Source organism: Epinephelus fuscoguttatus, linkage group LG19 (assembly GCF_011397635.1).
Source record: "Epinephelus fuscoguttatus linkage group LG19, E.fuscoguttatus.final_Chr_v1".
Classification (NCBI taxonomy): Eukaryota; Metazoa; Chordata; class Actinopteri; order Perciformes; family Serranidae; genus Epinephelus; species Epinephelus fuscoguttatus.
In genome coordinates this window covers 22,431,620-22,454,059 of record NC_064770.1, presented here as the reverse complement: position 1 = coordinate 22,454,059, position 22,440 = coordinate 22,431,620, and the positions used below count along the sequence as shown (strand labels likewise).

The 22,440-nt window shown below is 39.3% G+C and overlaps 1 long non-coding RNA gene across 1 annotated transcript in view; it reads left to right on the top strand.

Annotated features, from left to right (window-relative positions):
* LOC125879392 (uncharacterized) overlaps positions 1 to 21,753 on the top strand; it is a 43,475-nt gene extending 21,722 nt beyond the window's left edge. Inside the window, exons 2-4 of the long non-coding RNA XR_007447862.1 lie at positions 2,720 to 2,798; positions 6,616 to 6,717; positions 21,518 to 21,753. This is a non-coding gene — a long non-coding RNA (uncharacterized LOC125879392). The remainder of the gene's footprint in view (positions 1 to 2,719; positions 2,799 to 6,615; positions 6,718 to 21,517) is intronic.
* The last annotated feature ends 687 nt before the right edge of the window (positions 21,754 to 22,440 follow it).

The window sequence follows — 22,440 nt, the reverse complement described above, 5'->3', positions numbered from 1 at the left end:
ATGTTTAGACACCCTTGTCTTAACATACCCACTTTTTTCCATCTAATCTTTATCATAATAGAGCTCTTATTGGTCTGGCCAGAGTTATTATGGCTTCGTTCTACAGTACATTATCAGCACACTCCTCTCTGTTGATCAACAGGGTCATCGTCACTACATCGAAATGAGATAAAGAGAACAGTTATGACAGCATGTTCTCATAGGAGGGGCCAGTGAAGTCGAGCCAATGGATGGAGGGGATTTAAGAGCCGATGGGTTACTCCAGTGCACGGTTCAGCCCACAGCCAGCGCAGCTCTTCTTTTTGAGGTCACTCAGTTGGCATTCCTTTTCCAGAGGAATGTGCCTCATAAAAAAGCATTACTTATTGCTCAACTTTGTCACAGGACGTTCACTTTACTGTAGCGATACTGGTGTAAGTGGTACTTGTAAAATAGCTGTAATGGTTTGATGCTGGCAATTAGTTGGATGGTTATTTCTGTTTGATCAAAGTGGTCCCACAACAATTTGAAGCTTCAGTATTGTTGGATATTAGTCATTCTGTTGTGCAGGTACCTGTTTGCTTTATTGTTTTACTGTTTTAAGAGTATGAAAATTGCTATATTGTTTTTGTTATTTCATTTCGTTTTCAAAAAACCTTAAACTTCTATGAAGCTTTAGGAATTTATTTTATCTGGGTGCAATTTAGATGTTTTAATTTATTTTATTTTATTCTGTTTTATTTTATTTTATTCTATTTTTTATTTTTATTTTATTCTTTTTTCATTTTATTTATTTATTCATTTTGCTTTTGATGTGACCTGCTATGTGTGTTTAACAGCAAATAATTAAATATAATTGATTGATTGATTGAAATAACACTTGCTGCACAAAAGTACAAACTATATATTTTTCAATTATAAAAACAAACTTTTTGCAATTTTGGTTGAATAGAAAAATCATTCTACATGGATACTTTTGCTAAATTTGTAGCTGGTATATTATTACAAATTGTCAAATCCTAGCTGAGGATCCATGCAGCTGATACGATCTGCATATCATGACATACAGGTAATATATCAATAGGATCTGAGGAGCCTCTTGGATCACAGAGGAGCAGATGAGCTATAATCCAGGGATCAAAGAGGCACATTCCAGGATAGACGGACCTGTCTACAGACAGGCTGTCTGAACATCCACCTGCCTGACAGAGGAGCCCATCCACCTGCCTGCCCTGTACATGTCACCAGTTTGCGTGATGTCCAGTTAAGACATGCATGAAACGAAGGCTATTTCCCTTGGTGCATGGCAAGAAAAGCTTTTTAAGGGGGACACCACTGACATTAAGAATTCCAGTATGTTATTTCCATGGCCTAGGAAAGTTTAGTGGGTATTGTAAACATGACATTTTGTCTCTGAAAGCCAGAAACCACAGAAGTAAGTCTCAAATTTGTGATTAAACTACTGATTGTTTTTTTTTTCTTCTTTCTTTTTTTTCTAATAATCAAATGAGCATTATTAGTGTTCTCAGCTGTGAAGCAGAAAATGTACCCCGGGGTGCATTCTAGGTCATCTATAACATTTTTCCCAATCCTTTGTCTGTGCAGCAGCTCCACACTTTATACCTGAAGTATACCCTGACATCACAAATTTGAGTTTTAGCACTCTAGTGTTTGGATCTGGAAGAGCTGTTAATGTTTACTAATGTTTTTGGACTGATTTAGACCATAGGAATGACACATATAGTATGTATGCATTTGAAAATGGTCGTAGTTCCCCTTTAAGGCCTGGTGACTACATTGGCTTGATCGTATACCAAGTTTTGGGGATATGAATGTGACCTGGAACATTTGCTGCATGCCATCTGTGTCGTGTTTTATCTTCCTCCAATGTTTGAGTTAAATTCTGTGCTATAAACCATTAGAAATCTATGAAGAAACATATGAACTTTTTCACCAGTATCAAGTTAGTGGTCAAATTTATTATGGACACAATTAAGTTAAAAGCATGAGGATGACCAATTTTGACGAGATGAGTCAGGCTTTGGTACAAGCTTGAAAGCTACAGCAGTGGTACCCTACTGGTCCAGCCATGCGGTCCAGATTTCTCCTTAGTCATTAGTTCAAGGTCCCAACGTTTGATACATTCAATGTCATACTTACGTTTGGCCATGTCGTTTAGCTAGTTTGCTGTCTTCATCAAGTGGCTGTAGGTTAGTCTCTCACTCTACAGCAGAAAACGGCACTTCAAAATAAAAGCTCTGTGCCAGAAATTCACTGTACTTAAAAATAAAGTGTGTTATTTTTACATTCAGTCCATTCAGAATGGGCCCATGACCCACTTTTGGGCAGCAACCTACCACTTGTAAACCGCTGAGCTATGGGATGATTAAAAATACACTTTCACTTGAACATCAAATTAATTTTCTGCTTTCTTTGTTCTGTTGTTTAAAAGGAAAGTCAGAAATATATAAATTTTTAAATCCATCATGACTGATGTAGAAGAATATTGTACTGAGATTATAAAGTGCACAGTTATAAAAACCCAGGTGCGGAGAAATGCCTGTTGACTGTTCTCAGTATCTGTTGGTTTAAATAAGCAAATCAGCATATTCATCCCCTGAGCTGGAGCTCCGAGTTAACCACTGTAATGTATTTGCTTAGCTATAAATCAAATGACTGTCATCTGTGTTTGCACTGCAGCTCTGGCTCTTGTCACACCTTGTGTTTCCTTGTTTTACAGAAACCACTGAATGCATGTTCTCTGCTATAAAACATTCCCGTTCAGTGATGGTCCTCGGCTCATCTTGCATGTAAATCAGGTATGTTATCTTGTAGTGCGTAAAGCACACAAAACACAGATTGGGTTATCTGTTTTTAACTTTAAAATGAAAAGGACTAATACATGACTGTTTAAAGATTTGAATAAATGATTACACGTGAAAGTTTAAACATTAACGAAGCCTTTACACTTTCCATGTTACTGAGGGGGAAAAAGTAAATGGCACGCCAAACGGACACATATTTACATAGACAAACATGAGTGACAAACAAATCGTGCACCTGTTTCTACATTGTCTCAGTGACTCTCCGAAAAAGATCAGGAAAAGTAATAGCCGTCCGTACTCTGACTGGTCTCCAGTTTAATTTAATCTCTACACAGTCAAAGAATTATGAGCCGGCTGCTGCATCAGCTCTGGAAGCTGATGATCACTCCCTCAGGTCATCCATCATTCTTGTTGTACATGATAAGTAGGCCCAGGAGAGCTGGAGGCAGGCTACAAGGTGAAAGTCAACACTAAAAACATTTTGGGGAGCAGGAACCTGAAACCCACCTGACACCAAAGTGGAGTGCACCTCCTCATTTATCCTTCCGACCCGGCTGCCCCCTCGCTGGAGATGATAAAAAGCGTTGAGGCTGTAATGTTTTGCAACCTCTGATCTGAAAGCCAGTCCTGCTTACTGTCGTGGAATTATGTTTTTTTTGTCTTCTTTATAATATCGCCTCCTTCTCGACCCCTGAAAAATCATCAGTGACATTGGTTGTGTTGTTCTTGCACATTTCTCTTTTCCCTAATGTGGTGTAAAAGACTCCTCTGCCTGAGCACTCCATGTTGGTGAAAGACGAGCTCCTTTTAACTCGACATTTAACTGACAATAAATATGTTTACAGGAAGTTATTTATTATCTTTCCCATTATAACTAACTCACTCGTCTTTGAGAGCTGATAGATAGTAAAAAGTCTCACACAGTCAATCTGCCATATGCTTTGTTTAGGACCAGGCCTCCAAATTCCCCAGATCCCAATCTGATCGAGCATCCGTGAGTCTTGCCAGTACCCCAGAGGTACCCCCGATCCACATTGAGGCTTTTGTGGATTGGACTTGTCTCTGACCTGTCGAGGCATGGACACAAGACCTCTGCGGAGTCTCCTGTGGTGTCTGGCACCAGGGAATTGGCAGTGAATCCTTTGAGTCCCATGTGTTGTGAGGTGGGGTACCAGCATATCCCATGGATGCTTGATTAAATTTGGATCTGGGGAATTTGGGGGCCAGGTTCACACCTTGAGATCTTCAAGTTCCTTGGGCCATTCCTACGGATTTTTTTTAGGTGTTTTGAGATGGCATGTTTTTATCGGAAATAATATGTTTGGCTTTAAACCCTTTGTGATCACCAACATTTTGATTAGTGACTGTAATTTAATTAGATTATTTTTCTCAGTAACTGTAACTGATTACAACTATTTTGTAATTTAATTACATGTAACTGGTTACTCCCCAACATTTTTTTTTTAATTTTTTATCTATATACTCTTTGCATATGTGCTAATATCAGCCGATGTGTCAGCCTGACGGATTTATTGGTCTGGCTCTATAACAAACACACACATTTACACACAGAGAACCTTTGTTTCACATCAACATACAGTTTTACAGTAGCTCCCATCTGAGGTCCCAAACAAAGGCTTTAAAGATTCAGGGATTCGCTGCTGTTGCTCACCCAGCGCGACTTGTATTTCAACTCTTACACAAAGATCAGCTCATCTAAAAACCATGCTGTGTTCACAGCTGTTGTGACATGTTTGCACTCTAACTGCTCCGGTCTTAGACATTTTAACATTTACCTAACTCGCTCGCTCACAGAGTCAACAGATCATGGAGATAGCAGTTTTTTATCTGGGCTGGGCGGTTGTGTATTAATGTTGACCTGTGTAATTCTGTGGCCATCATGCAAATGTTGCATGAGGGGGATTCGCCTTGATTTGGCTATAGGACCGAACAAACAGCCACGAGCTGTAATCTCCCAAATTATCTCAGCTTCTAGGAAACAGCTGGGTTAGAGTAGCATCGCTAAAATCATTTCTTCAAATTACATTTACACTGTCAAATTCACTGGCTATTATAAATGTGTTGCTATGTATTTCTTGGCAACCATGAAGTCATTTGCACTTCCAAAAATGTGCCCTAAGTAACGCCGAGAGCTTACTGTTTATCATGTGGCATCAGTCCTTAAATAAATTGATTTCTCTCATCAGCCTGCTTTTCCTGTTCATTAAATCTGGAGCTGGGCTTGTTTATTTAAAGCTGGTGAGAAAACACATGCAGCTTGGCGACTCCCTCCGAGCAATGAGAGCGAGATGCAGTCTGCCTCGGCCCATGTAAAAAGGTCTTTTGAGTCACTTTTGAGTTGTTTTTGATCCCTCCTTCATTCCTCCTCCTAATATTTAAACGGATTGGCAAAGCAATTTACCGTGTGCTACACGTTTGACGTAAGCTTTACTGAAAAGGGCACTGCGGCAACCACACCAGTAAAACCACTCCGACCACAGAGGTCCAATATAAATCAATGGAGTCATCTGGAGGGCACGATGGCAGCCGAGGGCCTCGTGAATGTCAGCTGACAGGGATACTTGTGCTCATTGAGCCCTGCCTCATCCTCACCCCTTGAATCAAGTGCCGGGGAACAACTTGACCCCGTTTTTTAAATGGCACACCTGCTGCTGCTGATGAAAAAACCAGGAAAGATAGCACAACACTACGCGTACACTCGCCTGCGTAGGTCCCTATCCGCCAGCCCTGCCTGGGGTTGTAAATCTCGCCAAGTGAGACTGCTTGCTGGAGGGAACAGAAGACAGGATGACTCGGTGCTCAGAGAGTGTTTGCAAAGATGTTTTCAGTCTGCAAAGCTCGTAGCAGAATAAACTCGGAGAAGTCAGTTGCAGTGACTGATTGGTGCCTTGGGCTTTAAACTAATAAGGTGCTTAAAACACTGCAAGTGGAGAAGTTTGCCACTGTCAAAAGCGGCTGTGATGATCAAGTAAGGGCAGTCAAAGGTTGTCTATATTTTCACAGGAACCACAAGGTAACCATTTGCATTATTATCTCAGTGTCATTTTAAATTTAGCTGAGGTATTTGCATTATTTTCTAGTAGCTGCAGTGTCTAACAGGCATGAGAAATGAGGCTCTGGCTCTGGGCATTAACATTTAGAAGAGGTGTTGTGGTCCCACCTGTCAGCTGGCATCCGTCACCGAGTGGTCAGCTACTGTACAGCTTGGCCATTATATACACGCGGCTCGAGCCCGCAGAGGCCTGAAAAGTACACATTGTCATGCAGTACAAACAGCTCACTTCCTACAGCACCTCGCGTATTACTGTGCCATCTACTCTGATTTATACCACGCTGTTTACAGTGGGATATTATGTAATGGTATTCTTCTTATTCTTATCTGTGATTTATAAATGTATATTATTTTTGTTTGTTTGTTTATTCAGTATTCAGTTTCCATTGATCAAAACATTATTTTTGCCCTGTTATAAGAGGATGCTTGTCACAGCACTTTTCAAAATGAAAATGAAGTACAGAAGATTATTTAAGATTATTTTGTCACGCTTACTTGAAACCAAAAGGAACATGCAAAATTATTTGATAGATCAGTCATTTTTATTACATTAAAAGTGGCCTTTCATGTGAGGTTTTTGCTGTATTTTCTGACATTCAACTCTGCTTAATTTTAAATGTGTTATTGATCTGATGTTTACTTTAAATACAATTTTTTAAATGTATCGTGTGTTGTAACATATGTTAGTATTTTATGTCATTTTCATAGAAAGAACACCTGTCCTGTTTTCATTTTTAGAGTTTTGTATGCTTGATGACCACAGCAACAGTCATGTGACAGGAGAGCACATGGCTGGAGGAGTTAGCACCACGGAGGAAACTGAAATTGGAAGAAATCGAGGTAACTTTTTTGTGTTTTTTTTTATGTTTCCTGGTTTCCAAACAGGTTGTATTTCATTTACATGTACAAAAAATAAGGAACAGCATATTTTTTTTTGGTGCATTTTGTGTACATTTAATGTTAATGCTAAACAGATATTAGCATGCTAACATACCAAAAGATTTTTTGATGTCATTTCCACAATAGTCACACTTTGTTTATTGTGATAGAAAAGACTTATGGCAATGGAAATGACTGTGACATTACTTATTATTATATACCTATTAATATAAGAGAAGATATTGTATTAATACAGTTATTTAAATATGTGTCAGATTTTCTAAATGTTTCCAGACCAAAATGGATCATAAATGGTACAACATTTATCATCAGTATTACTTCGTTTGATTTTTAACATCTTGAAAATTTAATACTGTACATTTTGATTAAAAGTTAAATAAAAACAAAACCAATATTTCATATCCGTTTAATTTCATTTAGGGGAATAATTGTTTTACTGCTGCATTTCAGCTTTTCAAAAGTGCAGTAATCTGCTTATTGAGGGAAATTAAAGACATATTAAATACATTTGTGTGATTGTATCTTGGAGTTCCACAGTTATTTCAAGAGCTAAAACTTTAATACTGTGTATGAAAATCTAGCTTGGGCAACAGAACGTTCTGGATAGAATATCATACAAAATATCTGGGTCATTTAAAAAAAAACTCAGTGGTGAAACTGACCTAAATACTAAAATATGATTTTATGAGAAACACACAAATTTTTTGTTTCATTTCTTTCAAACACACGTGAATGCATCTATAATTCATAAAGTCAAAAAAGACAAAATAACTGATTGGGCCTTCAGTTCCAATCGCATGTGTATGTGTGTGTGCGTGTGTGTGTGTGTTCCTTCATGCATGCTCCTGCACCAAGCAGCTCACTCAAACATTGGGAGTGTGTGTGTGTGGTCCATTCCATTGGTGTTTACAGTCTCTGGTCAGAGTGGAGGATGTCAGTGGTGAAGAGTGTGCAGCATGGCACTGGGTGTGGGCTCGAAGGACGCCAGTGCCACGGGCCAGAATCTGTGCCACGAGACATGCGTTTGTGCCAACCACAGACACGCAGGAATCCATAGTGCACCATGGGAAGGAAAACTTACTCAGATAATCTAAGCAGAAAGTAAAGAAAGAAAAGCACAGAAAGCCGTTAGCGTATTGCGAGGCTTCGAGAAGCTGAAAAACTCTGCAGACGCAGCAGAGATACACCCACGCTTGGGTGAAGTACGTGACATTAGGGGGAGAGGGGAGAAGGGAGAAGGGGGCTGTCTGGCCCGTATTCTTGTTCGTGTCCAGAGCCAGGGCAGTGCCTGTCTCCATGTACTACAGCAGTGTGGCAGGACAGACTGTTTCCTGGCAGCAGAGCCGGTACACGCTTTCAAGCAGCAGACCTGTTCAAACTGCAAACTATTATGATCCCCTGCCGCTCGTGCGAGTTTAGAGGGTGGAAAAACGAGAAAGGGAGTGTATGTGTGTGTTGGGGTGGGGTGCCGGGGGGATGTCAAATAATCTCTGATAATTGCTGGAGTGTCCACAGGTCCTGCCTGAGTGTACTCAGCAGAGGAACCATTTGGCCTGTTTCATATTTAAAAGAGCAAATGAGGGGAGGGCGTCAGCAGCAGCAGCAGCAGCAGTAGTTTGCACCAGAATCAACACCTGTGTTTAAACAGAGAGGAGGAAACGACTTTTCAATCAAAAGGACATTTGTCCTTTAGGTGAGCTTGTGTGCAAACCTCTGGAGGAACACTGTTGCCTCTGTTGGTGCAAAGACAGATCAGTACAATGATAAAGAATTTGTAATAAAACAGGGTGAGCTGCGCGCTGGTCAACAGATATTCAAATTATTTATGATGGTAAACTGATGCGACAGGTCTCATAAACAGAAACATTTTGTTATGAATGGCTGCTATGCTACATGAAATATCTCTATATCGCGTAGCTACTGGAAGAAGGTGAGGGTGTTGCACCAAACAGGATAACTCAGTCAGCCAGGTATCCTTTAAAATTGCATGCAACAACATTTCTGACTGTTCGTTAATACATAGCAATAATTAATACTTATGACTAATGGTGGTCAGAGTCATTCCTTTCCTTTTATGGTTAAAAATTGGTTGGCAGAAAAACATAATTAAACAACTTGAATCACTTACAAATAGTTGAACTACCAGCAAGCTACTGCAAAAATGTATTTAAACCATAATTCAGTTACATGTAGCTCACTTCTCCCCAGCACTCTCTGCTGCAACTAAACACATTACAGTTAATTTCAGCACATTGTAGGAATGAATTATCTTGAATTAAGATCACGATCGTGACCCAAACTGAGGGGCGTTTTGTTCTAAACCTGCCTGAGCCATAATGTGCCAGTTTGAGTTTGCTCCCCCGTTTCATAACTCACAGTCTCCAGTGGGTTTAATAAGTCAAGTCACCGAAGGAAAGACGCTTGTTTTGCCACCTCCATAAAATTGGTAGGGGATTTTGCTGTTTTTCCAAGCCTCTCTCAGGCCAGTTCAATACTTTGGGGGAAACCTAAGCTACTATTACTACCACTTTTACACATTTGACGCACAAGTGATGTGGGCTGAATTAAACTGCAACATTATATCTTCAACTCAGGGCTTAGCTTATATAATGGGGAGCCCGTTACTGGCATTTTCAGACTCCTCAATCAGAGTAATAAATTGGGCCTGATGGCTAATTTTAGCTGAAATCCAATCCTCGACAATAAGTTACAAGCCTTGCGGGACCTTTTAGTCAAACCGTGTCTGGCACTGCCACAGTTGAAAAGAGCCTTTTAAATAAATGTCTTTCCCAAAAGTTGCATGTATTCAAAGCAGCGCTCGCTCCAGATACAGGGGTCACACAAATATAGCGAGGTTTGCCATATCAAACACCTATGCTGACCTGTGCGTTCAAGTCACGTCATTCTCAGTCTGAGACTCATTCACTTACACAACTGTTTAATTTCACTTTTAATAAATTCTTATTCGTTATCACAGCATTCAGCGTTGTGTCTGTGCCGACCCCCTCTCCTTAGAAGGAGACAAGCGTCTAGGTCAGTGTGATTTCACTGTATGGCCCTCAGTCAGTGCATTAGCAGTGACGTGATCATGATTAATGTTAATCATGCTGGATTTACTGTGTGTTTATTTTATGGCGCAGTTGGCAGAGCGGAGCTCAGCCCATCTACGAGAGCTCCTGCTGGCAGCACGCGGAGGTGGACTGGGGGATTTGGACCATGTTTGCCTTGATATTCGGCTGTAACGCTGGCTTGTCTGAGGACCTTGCGGCTGAACAGAGGTTGCGTTGTCAGTCATGAGTGACTGAAAACATTTCCTGCTTGCTGAAAACTCGCTGATTTCTCCACCGAGGCTGTCTCTTTTGATAGGGAGGAATGATTAGATCTCACATGATTCAGCACACTCACTGTTTTCTGAATTCAGACAATTGTGTATTGTCTGTGCCTCTGCAATCTGCAGCACAATTAAGCTGACATGTGCAGAGCACTGTGCATCATGATTTGGTACCAAAAAAATCAGCCTGTTGATCCTCATGGCTGCTTGATAATCAGCAGCACTGTCTGCAGCTGCTTGGTACTGGGTGGCACCGAGGGCTTCAGGTGTCCCAAAGACAGTGCAACACTGCCACCATGTTGAACACATGTACTACAGTGTCACAACAACTCCGTCTTTCTACAGCATCACAACATTTTGGCGGCACATTTTAAAAAGCAAAGGATTTCTGTTGTGCTGTGAGAAGACAATAGTTTGTTTAAAGCAGATTAAATTAAGTAGTTAAATAAAAGACTTCAGTCCAGTATCTGTAGAGATCCATTACTAGCCCTGTGTGGGTCTGATGTTTAGTGCAGCAGTAATTGAGAAAAACAGAGGTCTGTATGAGAGGCTGAGGCTGAAGACTTGTATTTCATTTCACCAATTTCACTTTAACACACGTACACTCCAATATTTGCTCCAGCCCTGCCCTTAAAAAACACAGAATAACAGAAAAGGCTCAGATAAAATCCCAGTGTGCATTGTATCTGCCTTGTTTACACTGACGGATTCCCTTACCACTTGTGTTAAATGTAGCCCACCGTGTTATTCTACCAAGCAAGAAAGAAAACAATTACTGAAAATGAGGCTGAGTTGAGAGGAGGCCTGTGTGTAAAATAACAAAGACGTGCGACTGTTTGGATCTGATAAGCCCTGTCGAGTGTTTCCTCTAATGCCTCTGAAAATAAACAGCTGGGTTGATGAGGTGAATGGAGGCTTGGTTTGGGTCCTAACCGCTGCTGCAGCCCAGGAGCTTGTTTTAGGGGCTGGACCAGCCGGGAGCAGTAAAGGGCCCCCATCAGTGGCTCAGGCGCCGAGTGAGTTAAACAGGTTAGTGTGTTGGCTGTCTGAACCTGCTGTGACACACGCGCTTTCGCAGACACGGTATACTGGCAAGACACATACACGTATAGAAATACATGTACGCAGAACTAAAACACAGAGCAGCATCCCCAGAGCTTCCAGCTAGTGACGGTGTAGGTCTGTCTGTCATCAGCAAGAGGATTAAGATGCCTGCTTGTTCCCTGGTGTACAGTATGAATGACACATATGTGATGGCGCTTATCACAACAGGAATTCAGGCACATTTACATCATGCCTGTAGACATACCTGAAATGTTCTGTCTGTTAAACCTGACTGATATATCTGCCGGTTATTGACAACTGAAGTGAAATTGTTTGTTTATTTGTCTGCTGTAGTTTATGTCTGCTCTGTAAATCACAAATCCTGTGCTCTCTTTTGAGAAAATATCAGAAACCAAAATGGAGAAATTTATAGTCTATATTTTATTATATTATATTCTATAAACAATTCATAATACATTTAGAAACAGCACTAAAAATGATTTTTGACCACAAAGGGACCACTAAATTTGATCTCAGTTGCATTTTAAATTCTCAGCAAGCAAAGTTTACTCATTATAATACTTAAAGGAACCTTATGAACAAAGTCAGTGCATGACCCTTTAAAACATTTGTAATATGTGTGTAATGAAATGTCAAGTGATATCCTAAAAAAGATAGTAAGTGGATCTTGGATTGTCAAGCCAAACTAATATAGCCAAGGTCAAGAATGAAGTTCCAGGCTGAACTTAGAAGCAAACATGAACACAGCCCAGTCGCTAGAAGAAAATGTTGGTATTATACATTTCTGCAGACCACAAAATAAGCATGTTTCATACGTGTCCTATCAACATTTCTAAGGTGATGTAAGCTGACTTGATTCATCTTCAGGTGGAGGGGCTGGTGGATGGCATGTCAAGGAAGACAGATGCCGAGTTGCAGACCACTGTACGAAACCAAAAACACCTTTTTTTTGGTGACCCTTCGTGACGTTTCCACCAGTGTTTGTGGCACTGAACCTGGGTGTTTTTAGAGGCACATTGCAGCTTCTCCAGTGGCATTTGTGGCACCGGACCTTGGTGTTTTTCACTGACCTGTCCCTGCTTTTCCAGCTGATTTTGTACCACAAAAGTGAATGTTTTAAACCAAAACATGATCTTTTCCTCAACCATAACCAGGGATTTTTGTGCCTAAATGTAACCACACCTTTACCACTGCATTGTTAAGAAACATTAAGTTTCAACATGTCCGCTACAAAATAATTTACAAATGTAACAAATCTGTGGTTTGCAAAAATGTACAATACAAACTTTTTTTACTTGCAATTGGGTTGACGGATGAGACGTCCTAGAACAGACATCGATGAAATCATTGCTATTACTGCATTTGCACGTGAAGAGATCCAAATCTGTCTGTTCATGACAGCCATGACAGTTGAAAGTCCTGGATTGTTATCTCAAATGAGGGATTTGTTAAGATTTATTATTCCTCAATAAGCTTAACATTAGCATTTTTTTAATCTTAAGAAATCTGTATTACTGCCTTGATGCTATATTCATTCTGCTCTTTTCTTTATTACTATTTAATTGTATTTTTCATCTTTGTATCTGTCCATCCATCTGCATTTTTGGTAAACCATTAACTGAACTAAATAAAGATTATTATATTTATTTGCAGTGAGCAGAAATGTGCATAGCATCAGCACTCAAGGTGTGCATTTCTGCCCGTGATTGTATACAGATACAACACATGATGAAAAAAAATTAATAAGGCTTTACCTATCAAAACTCGACTTCATGACACCATTAAAAGTCAAAAACTTCACATTAAAGAGAAAGTCATGACAGTGATCTAGTGTTCCTGGTGTTGGTCTGTTCCTGCCTCAACATCTGAGCCGACCAGCCAGACCAGGTCTCGCAAGTTGGTGCCACTGAATCACCCGGAGGTGTGTGCTGAGTTTAACACAGTGAATTCTGACCTCATTCTCCCTTTAAATGTTTCTAAAAATAGACACGTCTGCACGCCCACACCCACTTAGATCCCCACACCCAGCGGATGTCATACCTGTGTGTCACACATAGGCAGATACAATCACATCCCTTTAATCCCACTTGAGCTTTCTTTGTCAAAAGCTTATCGTAATTTACACAGTTTAATGGAGCATTTAGTTGTTTCTTTAGGGTGACACAACAAATAAAAGCAGTCGCTTGTTAAATCACGAGGCACCAGTGCTGTATATTTTTCTTTATCACATATCCCATTAAAGGATCTTTTTTTTTTTGAGGAGACTAAATAAAAACACATCCACGATCCAACTTCCTTGACATTGTCTGCTCATCAGAGGGAGTGATGTGAGTGAGACAGAGAGAATGTGGGAATTTCACCGTCAGACAGGTAGAGACAAGACCAGGCTGCCGGCACACAGGAACATGATTTCATTCATGAAAACCACAGAAAGCAAAACATGCTTTATCATCCAGACATGTATCTCTCAACCTGTTCTGATGACTTCTCTCTTTATTTTACGTGCACCAGCGTCTGAAGTTTTAAAGTAGCACAGATTAAATGCAATTTGTTGAGTGTCGGGATAACTTAAAAGGTTATCTTATTTTGTATACATGCATTAACTGCTGTGTACATACACAGAGCCGCAACCTTGATGGCACAGCAGAACAATGAAATGAGGCCACTGTAGACGTCTGGATTGAGGCCAAGAGACAGTATGTCCCAGATCTGTCTGGAAACGACTATATACCAGGACTACATGTTGCCATAATTATGCATAATTCCTTTGTCACTGTGTGCTACAATAATAATATAGCAGTATTCAGTATAGGAGGGGTGTATGTGGTATATAGGTAGGATAAGTTTTGCATCGCTCAGAAAAAAAAATAGCAAAATCTTTAATATCTTTCATTTAATTGCAAAGTTTGCAACTTCAGTGAATCTAACAACAGAAGTTTAATGTGCAGCACCAGCTGACAGGAGAGGAATGATGATAGCCGGTCAGTTACACTCTTCAGTGCTTCCAGCAGCATGATTTTGAGGAAGTTTGGAGCCTCGGTTTGGCTCTGATTGCTCGTTTGAGTTCATGGGCTTAAATAAAGACACTTAATCACAAGTGCTCAGTGGAGTTTTTCCCGGACTGCGCAGGACTTTGCCAAGACCTCAGGCAGTCACATCTCTGGATTGGGAGGAAAAATATTCCCCTCAGATTACTGCGTGACTCACAAAAACAACTAGCTCGAGAGAAATACGATACACATATCATTTAGATTTTAGCATAACATGGAGTTTATGCCAGATTTTAGTCGAGCAAAAGTCACCTTACTAGACGTGTTAAAGGCACAATCAGGAATCAGTAACATACAGGTACAGTAGATGCACACTTACATGCACTCCAGTTATTTACTTATTTATTTGTTGGCCATTAAAACCACTGCAGACGCAGAAGGTTAAACAAGATAAAGCAAAAGAGAGTCAAACCTCAATGGATCAAAAACAAGATGGAGGGGTGACTTTTTTTTTTTCAAGTATTCATTTGAATCTTCTTATTAATCCACACATTTCTGATAAAATGTTTTATCTCTCCAGTCCTTTTTTTCAAGTTTTAGGAGACATTTAAGTCACATCCTTTATGTACATCATGATCAGTAAGTGAAGTCTGCTTCCCTTGCACTTTGTCGCATTATGTTTTTAAACAAAATCACACAATATACGATACACGACACACGATAAATGATAAATGATACATGATACACGATAAATGATAAACGATACACAATAAGCGATACACGATAAATGATACACGATACATGATACACAATAAATGATAAACGATACACAATAAACGATACACGATAAACAATACACGACACATGATAAACAATACACGATAAATGATAAACGATACGCAACACACAATAAATGATACATGATACACGACACACGATAAATGATAAACGATACACGATAAACAATACACGACACACGATAAACGATGCATGATAAATGATCAACGATACACAATAGATGATACACGATACACGACACACGATAAATGATAAACGATACAGGATAAACAATACACGGCACACTATAAACGATACACGATAAATGATAAACGATACACGACACACAATAAATGATACATGATATACGACACACGATAAATGATAAACGATACACGATAAATGATACACGATACACAACACACGATAAATGATAAACGATACACGATAAACAATACACAATACACGATACCCGACACATGATACGCGATAAATGATAAACGATAAATGATACACGACACACGATAAATGATAAACAATACATGATAAACAATACACAATACCCGATACATGATAAACGATGCACGATAAATGATCAACGATACACAATAAATGATACACGATACACGACACATGATAAATGATAAACAATACAGGATAAACAATACACGACACACTATAAACGATACACGATAAATGATAAACGATACACGACACACAATAAATGATACATGATATACGACACACGATAAATGATAAACGATAAATGATACACGATACACAACACACGATAAATGATAAACGATACACGATAAACAATACACAATACACGATACCCAACACATGATACGCGATAAATGATAAACGATACACGATAAATGATACACGACACACGATAAATGATAAACAATACATGATAAACAATACACAATACCCGACACATGATACGCGATAAACGATACACGATAAATGATACACGACACACGATAAATGATAAACGATACACGATAAACAATACACAATACACGATACCCAACACATGATACGTGATAAATGATAAACGATACACGACACACGATAAACGATACATGATACACCATCTTTTTTGTGTCAGTGTAAAAGTGTAGAAATTGTTAAGCAATATTTTGATTATTTCAGATTTTCATCATTTTCACTTCAGATTTTTTTTTTTTTTTGTAATTTAAATTTGGATGGATGTAAATTTAAATCTAAAGCAGCAGAAAACATAAAGTTCAACTTGTCATGTTTGATTTTGTTCCAGTCAGCAGTATAGTGGCAGTTAATGAGGCGGGTGTACTACTAGGTAGATGGGTGGGATACTATGAAGGAAGTGGGTATACTCACCTATATATTACAATATATTTCAGTGGCTTTTTGGCTGAAAAAGAAAAGATAAAAGGAGGTGTGTATGCCCCGTATACCTGCATTCACCCTCAACTACACCACTGCCAATCAGAGAGGTGTAAACCACATTGCTCAAAACATTAACAGCCAAAAAACAAGGACAAGGTGACAGTACTAAAAGTGTCACATTCTATATTATGTTATACTATGATGTGTTACACACTAACAACATTAATCCTTATGTCCAGAACAGCCTTTAACCGCCCACCAAGCTGATTTCCTTATGAATAGAAGTCAATTAAATCTCAGAACAATTTTCTGGTGGTCCTTTTTTTATTGTCCTAACACATTCTACATAACTGTTTACAGGGTGGGCAAGGCTGTCTGCCCACACCATATAAAATCGGCTTAACACACCTGGAAAATAAAATGCCGCTGGAAACGCTTGTCTTCCAGGGCAACATAAAATCCGCCACCTCTGCTCATGACTAATTGGCTGTTAACACTGTTTTAACAAACCTGAGCTGTTGTGTTACACCGACGTGTAAATGAACGGGCATGATTGGAAGGGACGTCAACCAGTGCTGGAAAAATGGAGACCAGTAGTCAGTTGAATGGGGGGTGTGGAGCAATGACATCACTATGGTCAGAACTCAGGACAGCGCACAAAACAAGATGTCTTCTAATTATTTTTCATGGATTGTTATCTGAACAGTGTGTACCCATCTGTATCTGTACAGCATGTTCAGATGTCATATCTAAGGTGTTGTGCAATTGCATTTATTTCACACTGGATATTACATTACAGCAAACCTGAGGCTATATAAGGTCAGTTAAAGGCACTCAGAAAATAGTGATTAAAGCTTAAATTTAGGCTTCTTGATGCTGCATTTTAAGCTTTGTTTTTAATGTCTTTGCTTTAGAGATTGCATTTCAAAAGAGCAGCCCTTAAACAGCTATTTCTGTGTCAACAAATGTACAAATCTCTCCCTGTCAGCATGTGGGGTATTGGATGCATGCAACCAGCTGTATATAATATCCAATGTACTGTGTAATGGCAGCATGTACAGCTAAGTCTGGAGGAAGACAGGTCTCCTGAGTACCAAAGTGCTGACATGTCCGCTCCAGTTTAAATACTGTATGGTCAACAACTCTACGTGTCACCTCCACCGACCAATTTCTATATTGAGAAGTTATAAAAAAAGAACCGAGGCAATTCAGAGCCAAAATAATAGTTTATTTGAAGGAGTTTGTGACTTTTTTGTGTCAAGATGTCTTTCTATTTGTACATGCTGACAGAACAAGTTCTAAGAAGAGACGAGTCACATTCACAGAAAGGGAATTCACCTTGTACAGGAAGCTGGCCGACAGACAAGCGTCTCAGTTTTCACCGAGGCGTCTAACAAAGTGGTCCAACCGGTGGCTGTCTACAGTTAACATGTTGTTTCACCCTGTCTAATATTACAAGGTAATTACAGGGCAGGACATGTTTTTCCTTCATTAAATATATTGCTTAATTATTTGACTATACTTTACAATATATCACACAATGGCCCAAAAGTTGATAAATAAGACAATTAAGCATAAAACACAATCATTTAATACATTTAAATGAGCTGGCTACTGTATGCAGAGCACTACCAGGAATCTCTGGATGTAAAGGGGATAGTGTTGCACAGCGCTGAGCGGACAGGTTTCTTTTCTTCTTTTACCCCCTATGGGTCAGTGGGAGTGTAAATGTCACTCTGAATTGATGAGCTGCCTTCTGAGCTGACTTGTCAAATAAAGATTCTCATTTTCAGCAAAAAGACTAAATGATCCGTGTGATTCGTTCTAAAGCGTTAATACAAATGTCTTTCATTTTGTGGCACTGGTGATTGTTTTGAAAGCATTTTCAGCTATTAGTAAAATTAAAGCAACTTGTATGTAGTGTGAGGCATTTTTAACACCTGGAAATGGTGTTATCTTTAACCATGAAAAGCTGGTTAAAGCTTGTTGAGACAAAGGTCCTTTTAAGATATTCAAAGTGCAGGTGACCAACTTGTATCCAAGTCATATGGCTGGCTGTCAGGCTGCAACTGAGGCCTGGCTGATTGTTAACACCCCACAGTGAGACCTGTTGCCCTGGGCTATTAGTCATCCTGACAAGCATGGCGTATGTGCCACTCTCTCTGGTCATGACACACTTGTTTCCACCATCTCCCCACCTTCACACGCCGCTCCAGCTCTGATATATTCCTAACGCATAGTGGCAAGAGTGACACAACGCCACTGAACCAAAACAAGCACCTATCAATTACTGATGAAAGAGGTCTTTTACCTTTTTTGTACAGCATGTTTAGAGCGGGGCATGGATGTGACTTAAAGAAATGATGGAGAAAGAGCTTCCATGTAGAAAGACAGCAGTGCAAACCTGCGATATTTAGAAATGTAATATCACATGATTACAACTACATACCTTATGTTTGGAAGTCAGAGAAATATGGTTTTCAACACACAAAAAAACAGTTTCATGAATAGTTATGACACAACTAAAAGCAGTCAATAGATCTATGAGATTGCACAATATGAACTAAAAGTTTTATGTGTCTAAACAAAGCTATTAGCCACGAATTCACATGGCAAACAAGTAAAAAATGACATGTTCATACTGCACTATTTTCACTATTAATCCTCATTAATGCAATTTATGGAAACATGAGAACACCAACCCTTTCTCCCTCCAAAGTCTTCAGCAGTGACTTGCAGCTTCAGACACTGATGAAAAAGCTGTCCTTTAATGTTTGCATGATACACGGCCTGTCGCCAATATAGTTTAATGGCGCTCAGGGGCCAGTGGACAAAAGTTAAGGCAACGGTAGTCTGAGTGGGATGGGTGGGTCCAACAAACAATGACTTTCACTTGGGAGAGCAGTGTCCGCGGCCAAACCCTGTTCTTTTCTCCCAAAACCCAACCATGTGCTTTTGTTTTTGAAGGCAAAAAAAACCCCATCAATTTGTGGTGTTTTACCAACGTAGTATATTTATTTTGAAAGTGACTGTGTGTAAACAGTCAATTTCATGCAAAAACGGAAGTGTATTTTGAAAGAAGACAATGCATTTAACAAGCGTAACTTGACACGGCATCCCAAAATGTCAACAACCAACACACCCATGGTACCTTACACATCACATATGAATGTGGAATGTCGATGACCAAACTTTGATATGTGACAAGGTCGGAGTGAGAATGTGTTGAGAGTGTGTACTTATTTGGAAATTTAAAATGACAGTTTGAAAATTCCACGGCCATATTCTCCCAGGAGCAGAGTTGGGTATAACGCCTTACAAAGTAATGAGTTAGAGTACTTTGAGTACTTTTTGCAGTAATGAGTAACCCTTAGTAACGCGTTAGTTTGCTGTTTGAGTAATCAAATACTTGAGTACATTTTCAAACAAGACATCAGTTACTTCCGTTACTTTTAGAACGCTGGTCCTTCAGCTCCGAAACAGCAACGGCTGTCTTTTGGTTCTAATAACGGAGATAACGTTAAACCTATCAGCCTGAAAGAAGCCATGAAGCTTGTGGCTCGCTACGTGGTACAAGAAATGCTGCCATCGTCTACGGTGGACTCTAAAACATTCCGCAGGATCGTCAGTAAAATCCCCACGACTCTGAGCTTTCTGAAAGTCACTATGTCACATTACACGATTGTGGAGTCATAAAATCATGCCGTGACCCTTACCCATCTCTGCCCATGTAACACTGGGGGGACCATTTTCAATTTTCACCCTCTGCGAGCCAGCCCTTGAGGGGAGTCTGGAGGAGAATTCTGAAGAAACTAAACAACTAAACTGACCATTTTAGAGCAACTTGAAACATAGAACTTAGATCAGAGGTTTTCAAAGTTTTAATCACTGAGTGCCATTTTAAGAGGCCAGCATATGATTGAGGCCACACAGGAAAGGTACACACACACAATTAAATTTTAATGCATACTACACTATGTCTTTTTTATAAACTTTGACAGTATAAACAATGGACAGTGACATAACCTACGTAGCACTTAAATTACATTGTAGTTTTTCACTTTTTAATACATTTTAAAGTAATGAAATAGAAAGACAGTACAGCACAGGTATATGGATTGCATTTATCCACAGCAGTGGGTAGGTGCAACAGCTTCTGCTGGGGTATGGCAAGACCATTTGCACAAACCACAGGCAGAACTGCAATATGCTGTAATACTAAAACCAGTAATAAAAATGCAAGGTTGTTAAGTTTATTGTGATTATGATTACATTTGCTGATGATATTTCAGACGGTGGTGCATGGTTGCCTGTGACAGCATAGCAATTTTTTTTTTTTAAATATATGTTTTATAACAATATACTGGGGGGTGCCTACCCAATACATATTTAAATTTTTGCTGAGGAATATACAGTAGTTATGATTAAATGCTTAATACAACATAATTTTTGCTGTTCAATTAATACCAAAAGTTCATACGCAGTTTTAATTTTTTAGACATTTTTCCCTCCTTCTTAAGTACCATAACTAACATATTTAAGGATTAAATTGTATGAGAAAGAGAAGTAATAACTAAATATGACCAATTCAAAATATGATAAAAGCTCCTTGAGACATTTTGATATAATGTGATACTTCAGCTGCTCCATACTTAAAATACTTCACCTTGTCTTGGGTGTGTTCACTGACCTGCCAACACAAAGGACATTTTGAGCATGTGGATTCATCCTTAACTCTGTGAGAGGAGGAGATGCCGCTATTAAAATTAAATCAATCTGATTTATGCTGCCATCGATACACTTCATTTGCAGATCTTAAGTCTTAAAACAGCCTTGGGACTTTTGTTTTTTGTTCTTTGTATGTCACGCTTAAAAAGCTGACCTCTGAAGGGCCACTGTATTAGAGTAAAAAAAAAAAGGAAAATCCCAACCTTGGCATGTTATAAGCACTGTTACTGGAACTGAGGGCATGCAACAATATTAATATGCTCATTCAGGCACACCGTGATGCGCTAATGTTGACTTATTTGAGGTATAATCTGTATTTTTCTGAGGCACTGGTTTGTGATTTCTCTCTGAGTTTGCCATTCAAGTCTTAGCCAGCTGTAAGAAATATAAGCAGTGATTTAATATTAGACAAGGCAGGGATTCAGTATGCTGCTAAAGCCATTAAGAGCTTTCTCTTCTCTTTCATCATGTCCAGGATAGGAGGCCTCACATTGCCTGCTGCAAGGAGGAGACGGTGATCAGCGGATCAAATTTGGGGCCATAGATAATGTATGTGGCTAATTTACAGCTTGGAGGTTTCTTAATCTCGTCCTGCGCCGGTCCTGAGGTGACAAGCAAAGCTGCATTCAGAAACTCTGAGGTGTAATCAGCAATCAGAAAAAGGAAGCCGGATGTCAGGCTTTTATAAATGGTTTCCTCAGAGGAGTTTGATTTACCGTCCCAAGCACAGTTGAACTTACAGTGTGTGTGTGTGTGTGTGGAAGCGATGAAGGGGAGGTGCAGGGGATGCTTGAAGAGCTGGGTGAACGCAGAACTACAAATTACATGTCAAAGCACAATAACCCAAAATCAACTCAAATGTTTTCATGTCTGAGGTATCAATTTATGCCGGGTTTAGGCAGTATAAAACATCATAAGCACTTGAGGTCTTGCCCCTTGACCCTGCTTTCCCCACAGGGAAAAACATCTGTAACGGCTGCAGAGGGAATGGAGCGACATGAATTTTGTGAGCTGGAGTTCTTGTTGAAACATATAAAGCCCATTTTAGTTTTTATTTATTTAAACCCTGACAGCTGCAGAAATTACTGCTCTCCTTTTATTTCATGATTTTAAAATATAGTGCTCCTGTTTCAGTATTAAACTTGTATATGTAAGTGTAATATTGTCATTATTTCTCCCATTTTCTTGCATTGGACATTACCTAACCACACAAGAACCAAGGCTTCAAAATCCATCCAAAAACCTGGTGAGAAAGCGCTGAATTTTGGTTTCAGTTTAATATTTGTATTGGCCAGTAAGAACTAAGATACATACAGTACTGCTAATAAATAAGAGCAATATTTTTTGAGTCCTTTTTATCAACAAAAAACAAAAAGTATTTACTGTGTTTATTATTAC